Here is a 16,844-nt window from a genome sequence, read left to right on the forward strand (position 1 = left end):
TCCAATTAAAATTGTATACATTTTTTTCACTTAATGTTTTTAGTTTTACTAAGTGAATTATTAAACCATATGCTTTTAAACTATTTAGGAACTATAAAAATACATATCTTTGAAAATTTGCATTGACTATATTAAAAAGTTTTAATGTGCATATTCAGAAAATTCTCATTTTTCTGTATCTGCTTAATATTCTTTCACTGATGGATATATCAGTGCCTTAAAAGGCAGCCATTCTATTATTTTATATATTTTAAACATTTTATTTATTTGGAAGAAATATGCACTCCCTGTAATTTGTACTTATTTTACAACATTTTTTATTTTTGATTATTATGGACACATAATAGTTGTATATGTTTATGAGATATATGTGATGTTTTGATAGAGGCATACAGTGTGTAATGATCACATCAGGGTAATTATTGGGATATCTATCACTTCAAGCCGTTATTATTTCTTTGTGTTAGGAACATTTCAGTTCTACTTGTTTATAGTTATTTACTGCTTTTGCACCAACCTAATAAAAATATACAATAAATTATTGTTAACTGTAGTCACCCTATTTTGCTGCCAAATACTAGCTCTTATTCATTCTATCCGTATTTTTGTACACATTAACCAGCCTCACTTTATCCCCTGCTCTCTGCTACCTTTCCCAGCCTCTAGCAACTATCATTCCACTCTTTATATCTGTAAATTCAACTATTTTTAGCTTCCACATATAAGTGAGAATGTGTGATATTTGTCTTTCTGTGCCTGGTTTATTTCACTCAACAGTGCCCTTCAGTTTCATCCGTGTTGTTGCAGATGACAGGATTTCATTCCTTTTTTATGGTTAAATAATGTTCCCTTGTGTATATGTACAGCATTTTCTTTATCCGTTCATCTGTTAATGGACACTTAGGTTGCTTTCATAGCTTTGCTATTGTGAATAGTGCTGCAATAAACATGGGAATGCAGATATCTCTTTGATATACAGATTTTCTTTCTTTTGGATATATATCCAGCAGTGGTATTGCTGGATCATGTGGTAGTTCTATTTTTAGTTTTTTAGGAACCCCAAACTGTTCTTCAAAGTGGTTGTACTAATTTATATTCTCGCCCACAGTGTATGAGGATTCTCCTTTCTCCACATCCTTACCAGCATTATTGCCTGTCTTTTGGATAAAAGCCATTTTAACTGGAGTGAGATGATATCTCATTCTAATTTTGATTTGTATTTATCTGATGATTAGTAAGTATTTTTTCATATACCTGTTTGCCGTTTTTATATTGATATGATTAGGCTTTGTGTCCCTACCGAAATCTTATTTGAATTGTAATCCCCATATTCTCCACAATCCCCACATATCAAGGGAGAGACCACGTAGAGGTAATTACATCATGGGAGCAGCTTCCCGCATGCTCTTCTCATTATATATCTCATGAGTGAGTTCTCATGAGATCTGATGGTTTTGTAAGTATTTTGTAGTTCCTCCTGTGTTCATTATTCTCCCTGCCACCATTTGAAGAAGGTGCCTTCCTTCCCCTTCACCTTCCACCATGATTGCAAGTTCCCTGAGGCCTCCTCAGCCATGCTGAACTGTGAGTCAATTAAACCCCTTTCTTTTATAAATTACTCAGTCTTGGGCAGTTCTTAATAGCAGTGTGAAAATGGGCTAATAACATATGTTGTCTTTTGAGAAAAGTTCCATTCAGATTTTTTGCCTATTTAAAAATAAGATCCTTTTCCCCTTTTCAGTTGTTTGACAACTTTGTATATTCTGGTTGTTAATCCCTTGTCAGAGGGTACTTTGAAAATATTTTCTCTCGTTCTGTGGGTTGTCTCTTCACTGTGTTGATTGTTTCCTTTGCTGTGCAGAAGATTTTTTTAGCTTGATGCAATGCATTTGCCCATTTTTTTGCTGTGGTTACCTGTGCCTTTGAGGTCCTACTCAAGAAATCTGCCCAGACCAATGTCCTGGAGTGTTTCTCCAGTGTTTTCTTCTAGTATTTTCATAGTTTCACATGTTAGATGTAAGTCTTTAATCCATTTTGATTTTATTTTTCGTATATGGTGAGGGATAGGGGTCTAGCTTCATTCTTCTGCGTACAGATATCCAGTTTTCCCAGAACCATTTATTGAAGAGACTGGCCTTTCCCCAATGTGTGTTCTTGACACCCTTGTAAAAAACGAGTTGACTGTAAATGTGTGAATTTATTTCTGGAGTCTCTATTCTGTTCCATTGGTCTATATTTCTTTTTTATGCCAGTACAATGCTGTTTTGACTACTATGGCTTTGTAATATAATTTCAAGTCTGGTAATGTGATGCCTCCTGTTTTGTTCTTTTTGCTCAGGATGGCTTTGGCTATTCTGGGTCTTTTGTGGTTTCATATAAATTTTAGGATTATTCTATTTCTGTGAAGAATGTCGTTAGTATTTTGGTAGACATTATGTGTAATCTATAGATCCTTTGGGTAGTTTGGACATTTTAACAATATTTTTTCAATCTGTGAACATGGGATATTTCCATTTTTTGTGTGTTCTCTTCAATTTCTTTCATCAGTGTCTTGTAATTTTAATTGTAGAGATCTTTCACTTCTTTGGTTAATTCCCAGGCATTTTATTTTAATTGTAGCTATTTTAAATGGGATTACTTTTTTTTGGTTTCTTTTTTAGATTGTTCACTGTTGCCACATAGGAATGCTACTGTTTTTTTGTCTCTTGATTTTGTATCCCTGCAACATTACTGGATATGTTTATCAGTTCCAATAGTTTTTAGAGTCTTTAGGTTTTCTAAATATAAGATCATATAATGTATAAACAAGGAAAAACTCAATTTCTTCCTTTCTAATTACGATGTCCTATATTTCTTTCTCTTGTCTGATTGCTGTAGCTAAGACATCCAGTACTATGTTGAATAAAAGTGGTGAAAGGATCCTGTCATATTCCAGATATTAGAGGAAAGGCTTTCAGTTTTTCCCCATTTATTATGATACTAGCTGTGGGTTTGTTGTATATGGCTTTTAATCTGTTGAAGTATGTTTCTTCTGTACCCAGTTTTTTAGTTTTTGTAGTGATGGAATTTTGAATTATTGAATGCATTTTGGCATCAATTGAAATGGTCATATGATTTTTGCTTTTCATTCTGTTGACACCTTCAGGTACTAGGTTTTTGTTTGACGGGAGGTGTTTCATCAGTGCTTCATCTTGCTATGTGTTATTGACCTACTCAGGTTTTGAATTTCTCCATGGTTTAATCTTGGTATGTTGCAAGTAATTTATCTGTTTCTTCTGTTTTACGGTTTATTGGCACTTTATCTCCTAATAGTCTCTAATGATTTTTTGATTTTCTGTGGTATCCCTTGTAATATCTCCTTTTTCATCTCTGATTTTCTTTATTTAGTTCTCTCTTTTTTCTTTGTCTGGTAAAAGATTTGTCTATATTATTTATCTTTTCAAAAATAAACTTTTTATTTTATTGACCTTTTGTATTTTTTTATTATTGATTTAATTTCTGCTCTGATCTTTATTATTTTGTTTCTTCTACTAATTTTGGTTTGCTCTTGCTCTTTGAGTTCTTTAAGATGTATGATTAGGTTGTTTATTTGAAGTTTTTCTATTTTTTTAATGTAAGCATTTATTGCCATAAAATTCCCTCTTAGAACTGCTTTTGCTGTATTCTTTAGGTTTTGGTATGTTTGTTTCCATTTTCATTTGTTTCTGGAAATTTTAAAATTTTCTTCTGAATTTCTTCATTGACCGAAGTGGTTTTTTAAGAAGCATTTCCATGAGTTTCTATAGTTTTCAAAGTTCCTCTTGCTACTGATTTCTAGTTTTATTCTGTTGTGATCAGAAGAGATACTTGGTACTTGATATGATTTAAATTGTTTTGAATTTTTGAGACAAGTTTTGTGTCCTAATGAATGGTCTGTCTTGGAGAATATTCTATGTGCTGAGGAGAAGAATGTGTATTCTGCAGCTATTAGATGAAATGGTCTGTAAATGTCCATGTGGTCTGTAGTGCAGATTAAGGTCTGATCTGATGTTTCTTTGTTTATTTTCTGTCTGGATGATCTGTCCAATCCTGATAATGTGCTGTTGAAGTCCCAAGATATTATTGTTTTGGGGTCTGTCTGTCTTTTTAGATCTAATAATATTTGCATTATATTTTTAGTGCTCCAGTGTTGGGTACATACAGATTTACAATTGTTATATCCTCTTGCTGAAGAGACTCCTTTATCATTATGTAATAACCTTGTCTCTTTTTACAGTTTTTTTCTCTTGAAATCTATTTATGAGATAGAAGTATAGTTACTCCTTCTTGCTTTGTTTTTGTTTGTTTGTTCCCACCGGCATGGAATATCTTTTTTCATCCCTTTATTTTAGGTCTATGTGTCTTTATGGGTGAAGTGTTTCTTCTAGGCAGCATGTAGTTGGGTCTTATTTTTTATCCATTCTTCTATGTCTTTTGCTTGGAGAATGTAGTCCATGTACCTTCAATGTTATTATTGATACATAAGAACTTACTACTGCCATTTTATTGTTTGTTTTCTGGTCATTTTGTTGGTCTTTCTTTTTTCCTTCTGTCTTCCTTTGTATAAAAGTGATTTTTTTTTCTGGTAGTATATTTTCATTTCTTGCTTTTTATTTTTTGTGTATCTGTTTTAGGTTTTTGTTTTGTGGTTACCATGAGGTTTGCAAATAAAATCTTATAACCAGTTATTTTAAGCTGATGACAAGTTAATTTTGATTACAAGGAAAAGAAAAAAAACAAAAGAAATAAGCAAATAAAAAACTAAAAAAAACTCTATACATTCTCTTTGGCTTTTGACTTTTTATTATCTATATTTATATCTTTTTATGCAGTCTACCTTAAAAAGTTGTGGTAGTTTTTAGTTTCGATTGGTTTGTTTTTTAGTTTTTCTACTACACATATGAGTGCTTTATGTATTTCAGTTATAGTATTAGAGTATTCTATGTATGTTTGTATACTTACTATTGCAAGTGAGTTTTATACCTTCAGATGATTTCTTGTTGTTTGTTAATATCCTCTTCTTTCACTTTGAACACTTTCACTTTAACATTTCTTGTAAGACAGACACGTTGTTGATGAAATCCCTTGGTTTTAATTTTTCTGAGAAAGTATTTCTCCTTTATGTTTGAAGGATAATTTTGCTGGATATATATAACATTCAAAGTTGGATGTTTTCTTTCCTTCAGCACTTTGAAAATGTCATCCCACTCTTCTGGCCTGTAAGTTTCCTACTGAGAAGTCTGTTGCCAGATATGTCATGGATTCTTTATACGTTATTTGCCTCTTTTCTCTGCTGCTTTTGGATCTGTTCCTTGCCCTTGACCTTTGAGAGTCTGAATATTATATACCTTGAAGTAGTCTTATATGAGGTATCTGTTGGTGTTTTATAACCTTCTTGTATCTGGATATTTATATCTTTCTACAAGTTTGGAAAGTTCTCAGTTATTATTTCTTTGAGTAAACTTTTCTAGCTCAATCTTTATTTCTGCATACTAATTAAGGGCAGTAACTCTTTAGGATAACTTTTCATCTTCTTTATAAACCAGAGGTTGTAAATTTTGATGAATTATAACTTACTATTATTTTAAAAAATGTCTGTACTTTTTGTATTCTATCTAAAAGAACTTTGCCAAGCTCAAGGTCACAAAGATTTTTCTCATGTGTTTTCTAGTAGATGTTTTATAATTTTGGCCCTTGTCCTCAGATATTTGTGATCCATTTGAGTGAATTTTCATATATCGTGTGAAGTAAGGGCTGAGATTTTTATAAAAATAGGCTGGATCCAGTGGCTCTCACCTATAATCCCAACTGCTCAGGAGCCTGAGGTGGGAAGATTGCTTGAGCCCACGAGTTCAAGGCTACAGTGAGCTATGATTGTGCCACTGCACTCCAGCCTGTCATTTAGAGACAGAAAAAACCCTGTGCCTAAATGAATGAATGAATGGATAAATAAATATTCAATTGTTCCAGCTTTTTCCATTGAATTACCTTAGTATCTGTGTTGAAAAATCGATTGGCCATATATGTGTGAGCCAATTTTTGGACTGTATTCTGGTCCATGATGTGTATTATGGTTATTCTAGTATCACACTCTATTGATTACCATAGCTCTCTAAATCTAGCAGTGTAAGTCTTCCATCTTTTTGTCCATTTTAAAAAGTTTTGAGCAATTCTAGGTCCTTCATATTGCAATATACAATTTAGAATCAACTTGTCAATTTTTGAAAGAAGGCTGCAAGGATTTTAATTGAAATTGCATTGGATCTAGAGAGGGGGAAATTGAGTATTTAACAATATTGAGTCTTCTAAGGCATAGACATGGTGTATCACTTATTTATTTAGGTCTCTTTTGTTTCAGTAGTATTTTATATTTTTCAATGTATTGCTGTTGTACATAGTTTGCTAGATTCCTAAATATTTCATATTTTTAATATTACTGAATGGTATTTAAAAATTTGAAATTTACAATAGTCAATTGCTAGTCTATGGAAAAAATTCATTTTCAAATATTGGTTTGGTATCATGCCACCTTGCTAAACACACTTATTAATCCCTGTAGCCCACTGGTCAACAACTTATTTTCTATATAGATGCTCATGTGGTGTGGCAATAAACATTGTTTTACTCTTTTTCAATGTATATGCCTTTTACTAATTGTCTTGTATTATTAGGATCATTAGTACACTACTGAGTAGAAGTAATGACAGCAGATATTCCTGCCTTTTCCCTTATTTTAGTAGGGAAATAGGCAGTCTTACCAATGTGTTTAACATGACTCTTATCAGGTTGAGGAAATTTACTTTTATTTCTTTTTATTTCTAGTTTGTTTAGTTTTTTTCATGAATAGTGTTGAATTTCCTCAAAATAGTTTTTTTTCCATATCTTTTGAGAAAAACTTTTGTTTTTTATTTTTCTGATATTTTAATATGGTGAATGATATTGATTGACTTTTACATGTTAAACTGCCGTTGCATTCTTGGATAAAGCTTACTTGGTCATAATGTATTATCCTTTTCATATATTGCTGAATTTCATTTGCTAATATCTTAAAGACTTCTATGTCTGTATTCATAAGAGATATTAGAGTATGTATTTTTCTTGTAATATCTTTATATGGTTTTGTAATCTTAAATGATTTAAAGCATGTTTCATCTTTTTTAAGAGTTTATGTAGAATTGATATTATTTCTGTTTTAAATGGTTGATAGAATTCGATCAGGGAAACTATCTGTTCCAGGACTTTGTGAGAATGATTTTAACTATGTGTGTATTTTCTTTAATAGATGTAGAGATATCCAGGTTCATCTTGGCACAAATGACAGGGTTTTCTCCCTTTTTAAGGTCAAATAAGATTATACTGTGTATGTACAGTTGTCCCTCAGTACATATGGGGGATTGGTTCCAGGACCCCATACCAAAGTCAATGCAGTCGACCTGGGGAACCCACATGTAGGAAAAATTGGCCCTCTCTGTATAGGAAAAGTTGGCTCCCTCTAAACACAAGTTTTGTATCCTGCAAATATTGTACTTTCTATTTGCATTTAGTTGAAAGAATCTACATATAAGTGAGCCCACACATAAGTGGACTCATGAAGTTCAAACTCGTGTTATTCAAGCATCATCAATATGCCACATGTTCTTCATCTATTCATTCCATCGGATGGACCCTTAGGTTGATGGGCCCTTAGGTTGATTCCATATCTTGGCTATTGAGACTAATGTTATAATGAACATGGAAATGCAGATATCTTTTTGACATGCTGATTTCATATTCTTTAGATATATACCCAATAGTGAAATTGCTGGGCCATATGGTAGTTTCTACTTTTAATTTTTTGAAGAAGCTTCATATTGTTTTCCATATTGGGTGTACTTAGTTACATTCCCACCAACAGGCTACGAGGATTCCCTTTTCTCCACATTCCTGCCAACACTTGTTCTCTTTTGTCTTTTTGATAGTAACGATTCTGACAGATGTGAAATGATATATCATTTTGGTTTTAATTTGCATTTTTCTTCTGGTGAGTAACATTGAACATTTTTTCATATACCTGTTGGGCATTTGTATGTCTTCTTTTGAGAAATGTCCACTCATGTCCTTTGCCCATGTTTTAATTTGGTTATTTGTTTTCTTGCTGTTAAGTTGAATTCCTTATATATTTTGGATATTAACCCTTTAACAGATACATGATTTGCAAGTGTATCTTTCCATTTCATAGGTTATCTCTTCAGTTTGTTGATTGTCTCCTTGCTATGCAGAAGCTTTTTAGTTTGATGTAATATTATTTGTCTACTTTTGCTTTTGTTACCTGTGCTTTTGGCATCATATCCAATAAATCTTTACACAATGAATGTCATTAATTTTTCCACTATGTTTTTTTCTAGTAGTTTTACCATTTCATGTCTTTAAGCCTTTAATCCATTTTGGTTGATTTTTATGTATGGTGTGAAATGAGGGTCTGATTTTATTCTTCTGTGGTTTTCCTAGAATCATTAATTGAAGAGACTTTCTTTTTCCTGTTGTGTGTTTAGGCATCTTCATCAAAAGTTAATTGACTATAAATGTGTGAATCTATTTTCAGGCCTCCTGTCCTGTTCCACTGGTCTTGTGTTAGTACCATGCCTGTACAATGTTGTTTTCATTACTACAGTTTTATAGTAGATTTTGAAATCAACTAATGGGAGGCCTCTGGATTTGTTCTTTTTGTTTAAGGTTGCCTTAGCTCTTTGGGGCTTTTTGTGGTTTCATACTGATTTTAGGATTTTTAAAAAAATTTTTTGAAGAATGTCATTGAGAGTGTGTGGTAGGGATTGCTGTTAATCTGTAGATCACTTTGGGTATTATGGACATTATAACAATATTAATTTTTCCAACCTGTGAATGTGAGATCTTTCCATTTATTTGTGTCTTTTTCAATTTATTTCATCAGTGTTTTATAGTTTTCATTGTACAGATCTTTCACCTCATTGGTTACATTTATTTATTTATTTCAGTGATTTTCAGTTTTTTTTAATGAGCAATAAAAGAAAATGTTTCGGCCAGGTGTGGTGGCTCCTGTAATCCCAGCACTTTGGGAGGCCAAGACGGGTGGATCACGAGATCAAGAGCTCGAGACCATCCTGGCCAACATGGTGAAACCCCATCTCTACTAAAAATACAAAAATTAGCTGGGCGTAGTGGCGCGTGCCTGTAGTCCCAGCTATTTAGGAAGCTGAGGCAGGAGAATAGCTTGAACCTGGGCGGTGGGGGTTGCAGTGAGCTGAGATTGTACCACTTCACTTCAGCCTGGCAACAGAGTGAGACTCCATCTCAAAAAAAAAAAAAAAAAAAAGTTTCAATAGTTAAGTATGACTGAAACTTGATTATATCTGCTTTTTATAAAAATATGCTGATATCTGTGTAGATAATGTAGTAGGGTTGGGATTAGGTACATGAATAGCAGCGGAGTTGTGGAGACTTCTTAGCAAGCTAAAGTGGTAGTAATTATGAGACATTGTGGAAATTTAGCTATACTGGCATTAGTGGGAAAATGTAAACTTGTTTGTTTGCTTTTTCAGTAAACTATTTTCAAGAATTAACAGGACTAGAACATGAGAAAAACATGTTTGAATGCTTCTATTCAGAATGCTTCTATTCTTTCTACATTAAAGCAAAGAGACATCTAGAAGTCGTCTCTGTAGACAGGTGAACAGTTACATTACTTAATTTCCTCTGAATCAGATTTGTGCTTAATTGCTGAGAGGGCACCATCAGGGAGGGAATTCAGACTAATGTTTGCATAGCGTGTTCAGTAGACTGGAGTATATTTTTCTGTGTTAGCAAGAATAATGAACTAATCTAGTGATTAAAAAAATTAAAGTAAGATACAAAGAACAAATACAGTTCAGTTTTATCACATTTATTTCATTTCTGCTGAATTTAGATAATACCAACAATTTGGGGTTGGCCACAATTTTTAAAAATTGATTTTTTTGTTACTTGTTTATTAGAATCAGAGAATAGCTTGGTCATTGTGGAATTTTGAAATGGTTGTATTTTAATACACAGCTACTCTGTTATTACAACCAGTGGCAGGGTTCAAAAGCCCTAACAACAATGAGTTTCTTTTATTATGGCATCTATAAGTATCAAAGTTTTCAAAAAGGTGGTTGTACTCCACCAACAAATGTAAACAAGTGAAACTTCAAACCTAGAGCAGTAATAGAGACTGGTGTTTGCCATATAAGCTGTTGAAGGGAATCTTCTGAAGACATCTACCATAACTTCTTAGAGAAAAAACACACCCTATGTCAGGTTCACAGTAAATAATAGCCCCCTCATGTATTAACTTTCTAACTGAATGCTTATGGAAAGGCAAGCTAGGAAATAAGCCCATGATCTGGTCATTTCTTGGTATGTGATAAAGTATAAAATGTACTCTTCTTGAGCATTTAATTTACTTTCGAGCCTCTTAGGATTCTTAAAAGTTTAAAACTAGATTGGACCAACCTTTTTTTTTTTTTTTTTGAGATGGAGTCTTGCTCTGTCATTCCAGGCTGGAGTGTAGTGGCACAATCTTGGCTCATTGCAACCTATGCCTCCTGAAGTCAAGCGATTCTTGTGCCTCAGCCTCCTGAGAAGCTGGGACTACAGATGTGAACCACCATGCCCGGCTATTTTTTTTTTTTTTGTATTTTTAGTAGAGACAGGTTTCACTGTGTTAACTAGGCTGCTCTTGAACTCCTGGCCTCAAGTGATCCTCCTGTCTTGACCTCCCAAAGTGCTGGGATTACAGGAATGAGCCACTGCACCCGGCCTAGGTTGGGTCAACTTTAAAATTTATCTTATGGTTGAAATTACTATATTTCTAAATTTAAAAATATAGACATAATCAAGTAAAGAATATATAGTCTTATTGGTAAATAATATCTTGGAGATAAAATCCTTGCTTATTTTTAAGTATTTTATTTTAGTTTTTAAAGTTGTAAGTGGGATATTTTTTTGGTTTCTTTTTCAGATAGTTCATTGTTAGCATATAGAAATGCTACTGATTTTTGTATGTTTATTCATATCCTGCAACTTTACTGAATTTGTTTATTTATTTATTTATTTTTACAGTTTTTTGGTAGAGCCTTTAGGGTTTTCTACATATAACATCATGTGATCTGCAAACAGAGGCAACACTTCTTTCCAATTTGGATGTCTTTTATTTCTTTCTTTTGTCTAATTCCTCTGGCTAGGGCTTCTTGTACTATGTTGAATAGAAGTGGTGGGAATGAGCATCCTTGTCTTGTTCTTAACATTAGAGGAAAAGCCTTCAACTTTTCACCACTGTAGTGTTGGATGTGGACTTGTCATATATGGCCTTTATTATGTTGAAGTACCTTCCTTTGATACCTAATTTGCTGAGAGTTTTTATCATGAAAAGATGTTGAATTCTATCAAATGCTTTTTCTGTATCTATTGAGATGATCATAGAATTTTTGTTCTTCATTGTGTTAATGTGGTATATCACATTATTTGATTTTTTTGCATGTTAACCCCTCATTGCTTCCTTGGGATAAATCCCATTTTATCACAGTGAGTGATTCTTTTACTGTAATCTTGATTTTTATTTGCTAGTATTTTGTTGAAGATTTTTCCTTCTATATTTATCAGGAATATTGGCCTTCATTTTTCTTTTCTTATAGTGTCATTGTCTGGCTTTGGCATTAGGGTAATGCTGGCCTTGAGAAATGAGTTTGGAAGTGTTCCCTTCTCTTCTATTTTATGGAAAAGTTTGAAAAGGATTGTTGTCAATTCTTCTTTAGATATTTGGTAGAATTCATTAGTGAAGCTCATTTTTTCATGGGCTTTTTTTGTTGTGAGGTTTTTGATTAGTGATTCTAAAACTTTTGATTAGTGATTCAATCTTATAGTTGTAATGCTCTTTTAAGCTGATAACATCTTAACTTATATCACATAAAATAACTACACTTTTATGCCAACTCTGCCCCTCACATTTTATGTTTTTGATGTCATGATTTATATATTTTATTGTATATTCCTTAGCAAATTATTATAGCTATTATTTTTAACACTTTTGTCTATTAACCTTTATACTATGGATAATAGTGATTCATACACCACCATTACAGTATTAGAATATTTTGAATTGTGTCCTTACTTTTAATAGTGAGTTTTATATGTTCATATATTTTAGTCTCTTTGATAGCTGATAGGACTTTGCCTATTTTTTTTCAATGTGACAGATGTTGCCTTCTAATTGACAGTTTTAGACAATTTGTATTTAATGTAATTATCAATATGCTTGGGTTTAATCATGCTGTTTTGCTTTTGCCCTCTAATTATTCTGTTTCTTCTTTCTCTTACGATTTCATTTTTTGAATGTAATTTTTGATATGTTTAAACTTAGCTCTACTATTTTATTATTCAGTTCTTTGTGTTTCCTGTTTTTTTATTCTTGTTTCCTTTTTCCTGTATTCATTTGGATTATTTGAACATTTTTTAGTATTCCATTTTAATCTTTTTTTCATATTAAACATCTTTATTGACAAATTTTTTTTTCTTTTTTATTATACTTTAAGTTCTAGGGTACATGTGCACAACGTGCAGGTTTGTTACATATGTATACATGTGCCTTGTTGGTGTGCTGCACCCATTAACTCGTCATTTACATTAGGTATATCTCCTAATGCTATCCCTCCCCCGTCCCTTCACCCAACAACAGGCCCCAGTGTGTGATGTTCTTCTTCCTGTGTCCAGGTGTTCTCATTGTTCACTTCCCACCTATGAGTGAGAACATGCGGTGTTTGCTTTTCTGTTCTTGCAATAGTTTGCCGAGAATGATGGTTTCCAGCTTCATCCATGTCCCTACAAAAGACATGAACTCATCGTTTTTTATGGCTGCATTGTATTCCATGGTGTATATGTGCCACATTTTCTTAATCCAGTCTGTCATTGATGGACATTTGGGTTGGTCTTAATGTTATATTTACTATTATCTCTTTGTAATTTTTAAGTGATTGCTCCATAAATTAAAAAGTAATACTTTTTAGATTGTACTAAGAATCAATATTTTGTCACATGGTTTGGAATGCAGAAACCTTACCACATTACAGGTACCTTTACCTTCTCCTTTCATATGCTACCATTTCTTATATATTTCTTCTACAAACATTGAAAATCCCATAAGGCCATGTTAATATTTTTGCTTTCAACCATCACGCATACTTTAAAGAACTCAAAAAGGGAAGAACAGTGTATTGCATTTACCCAGAAATTTACCATATCTATTGTTATTTCCTCATTCCAAGTTGCCTTCTGCCTCATATCCCTTCTATCTGAAGAGCCTCATTTAGCATTTCTTTTAGAGCAGCTACACTGACTGTATAGATTATCTTAGTTTTTCTGCATCTGAGAATGCCTTTATGTCACACTTATCCATGTAGGATATTTCTGTTGCAGATAGAATTCTGAGTTATAGTTATTAGCACTTCAAAAATGTTGGGCCACTTCTTTCTGGCCTTTATGATTTCTTATGATAAAACCATAGTCATTTAAATTGTTGTTCCCTTATATAATTTGTTATTTTTCTGTAGCAGCTTCCAAGATAATTTCTTCATTTTTATTTTTCAACAGTTTAATTATTGTATGCTTGGTGTGGATTTTTAAAAAAATACCTTGTTTGTGGTTTGCTCAGGTTCCTGAATCTGTAGGACTATTATTAACTACATCTTTTTTTTTTTAAATGGTTGCTGTATTATTTACAATATACATCTTTAGCTTATCAGATTCTACCTTTAATTATGTTATACAACTTCATATATAGTGTCAGAACCTTAAAATAGTATACCTTATTTTTAAAATTATTTCTCTTGAGCTAATATCATATCTATATATGTTATAAACAACACAATTAATTGTTGTTTGTTTTTAACAGTAAATTATCATTTTGGAGACATAAAAATGAGAAATGATTTATATTTATCCAAATATTAACTTTCTCCTATTCTCTTTATTCATCTGTATAAATCCAAATTTTGTATAATAGCAGGTATAATTTTCTTTTCTTTAATTATACATTAAGTTCTAGGGTACATGTGCACAATGTGCAGGTTTGTTACATTGTATACATGAGCCACGTTGGTTTGCTGCACCCATCAACTCATCATTTACATTAGGTATTTCTCCTAATGCTATCCCTCCTCCAGCCCCTCACACCCGATAAGCCCCAGTGTGTGATGTTCCCTATCCTGTGTGATGTTCCCTATCCTGTGTCCATGTGTTCTCGTTGTTTAACTCCCACCTATGAGTGAAAACATGCGGTATTTGGTTTTCTGTCCTTGTGATAGTTTGTTGAGAATGATGGTTTACAGCTTCATCCATGTCCCTGCAAAGGACACGAACTCATCCTTTTTTATGGCTGCCTAGTATTCCATGGTGTATATGTGCCACATTTTCTTAATCCAGTCGATCATTGATGGACATTTGGGTTGGTTCCAAGTCTTTGCTATTTTGAATAGTGCCACAGTAAACATACGTGTGCATGTGTCTTTATAGTAGCATGATTTATAATCCTTTGGTTATATACCCAGTAATGGGATTGCTGGGTCAAATGGTATTTCTAGTTCTAGATCCTTGAGGAATCACCACACTGTCTTCCATAATGGTTGAACTAATTTACAATCCCACCAACAGTGTGAAAGCATTCCTATTTCTCCACATCCTCTCCAGCATCTGTTGTTTCCTGACTTTTTAATGATCGCCATTCTAACTGGCATAAGATGGTATCTCATTGTGGTTTTGATTTGCATTTCTCTGATGACCAGTGAGGATGAGCATTTTTTCATATGTCTGTTGGCAATAGCAGGTATAATTTTCATTCAGTCCAAGGAATTTTGTTGTCATCTCTTGTAGGGCAAGTCTCTGATTTTTTATTTTTTCTTTTATTCTGAAAATTTTTGTTTCACTTTCATTTTTGAAAAAAACATTTGCTGAGTGCAGAATTCTATTTTGATAGTTTTCCTTTGTTTTTAACATAGAATTATCTGTTGGCATTTCCTTCCCATGCCCCCCCTAACCCGACATTTTACTAGCTTAAAAATATGACTCCACTGTCCTCTGACTTGCAAGTAGTTTCTGATGAAAAGTCAGCTGTCATTCTTATCTTCGTTCTTCTGCTTTTTTGTCTTCATCACTTCATGAAATTCTTAGTGTGAGTTTCTTTATATTTCCCACCTGCCCCCCACCCCCCGATCTTGTGTGTATTTCTTTGAGTTTCTTGGTTTTGTGGAATTATAGATTTTGTTAAATTTTGGAAATTATTTCTTCAAATAATATTTCTGTCCACCACATCACCATCACTTATCTCAAACTCTTATCACTCTAGATTAGGCTGCTTGATATTATTATACAGGTTTTCAATCTTTTTTGTTTATGTGCTTCATTTTGGATAGTTTCTATTTCTATATAAGTTCACTATTCTATAATCTCTAATCTTGTGCTAATTCTGTTAAATGTATTTTTCATTTGAGGCATTCATTTATAGGCGTTCTATTTCATTTATAGGCATTCTATTTTAGTTTCTAAAAAATTTTCTATTACTCTGTATCATATTCATGTTTTCTGCAACATTATTAAACATATTTGAGTGTATTTCTAATCATTTTTTAAAACATTCTGTTCTGCCACTTCTATCTTTTGTTTTATTTCTGGATCTCTTTCTATTGAATGGTTTTCTTTTTGTTATGAATTATATTTTCTTTGCTTTCTATAATTGTTAATTTTTTTCATGCATTTTAGACATGCATATTTTAAACTTGTTGGCTATTAGATTTTGTTGTATTCTTTTAAGGAGTGTTGGACTTTTTACTGACACGCAGTTAAGCTGCCTTTTACCAGTTTGAACATTCTGGGAGTTTGCTTCTTAGTCTTGTTAGAGTGGATCCAGAGCAACTTTCAGTTTATTGCTGATTTATTTTGCTACTACAGCCCTTCTCAGGACTCTTACCTAATGCCTCCTGTAGTATGAGGTCATTTTTCTATTGTTGCTTGGAGCGCAAACTGTTCCCAGTGCTGTGTAAGACTCAAGAGTTGTTTACTAGTTTTTTCTTGGTCCTTTGCGTAGGCTTAAGTAGTTTTTCCCCTTTTGCACTTGCAGATCAGTACTCAGCTAAAGACATTTGAGACTTTTCTGCAGATCTCTTGAGTTTTCTCTGTGAGTGAGCTGATTGGATTTCTTTTTTTTTTTTTTATGATTATACTTTAAGTTCTAAGGTACATGATTTCTTTAAACTCTAATCTTTGTTTTCTCAAGTTAGTGAGATCACCACTCTATTTGGGATCTCACTGAGTTTCTGTTCACCTTACAGGTAATCAGGGTAATTCATTATGAAATATAGTATTTCACTTAAAATACTATAAAAGCAAAAACTACTGTAAAAGTAAAAAGTAAAAATGACTCAGATATACCAAGAGTTCTTCATTAGGCCATGGTGGAGTAATTTGGAAAGCATTTCCTGCCATAAACAGCTCAAAAACCAGAAAAAATATATGAAAAATGCTTCACAGATGTTGAATAACAAGCAGAAGTAAAATATTTATTTATTCCTCTTTAAAGAAGAGAAATATTTATTTCACACTGAAAAGTTTATTTATTTCTCTTTACTTCCCCCATCTTGTGTCATGGCCAGGGTATTGCCTACAAGCAGTATGCTCTGGCAATCATAGAGCCTACATTGTTTCTGTTTCTTTTAGAGTCGTAGTCCTATGCTGTCACAGGATAACAGTCTTATGCTGCTTGGTATCCAGTATCCGTAAAGCATTTTTTATTTTTATTTTTATTT

At 32.8% G+C, this 16,844-nt stretch overlaps 1 protein-coding gene across 1 annotated transcript in view; it reads left to right on the forward strand.

The window, feature by feature from the left end:
• Positions 1-16,844, forward strand: part of ATRNL1 (attractin like 1) — an 845,855-nt gene that overhangs the window by 96,044 nt on the left and 732,967 nt on the right. The gene's annotated exons all lie outside the window — the stretch shown is intronic.

This window comes from Rhinopithecus roxellana, chromosome 11, assembly GCF_007565055.1.
Source record: "Rhinopithecus roxellana isolate Shanxi Qingling chromosome 11, ASM756505v1, whole genome shotgun sequence".
In the NCBI taxonomy this organism is placed as follows: Eukaryota; Metazoa; Chordata; class Mammalia; order Primates; family Cercopithecidae; genus Rhinopithecus; species Rhinopithecus roxellana.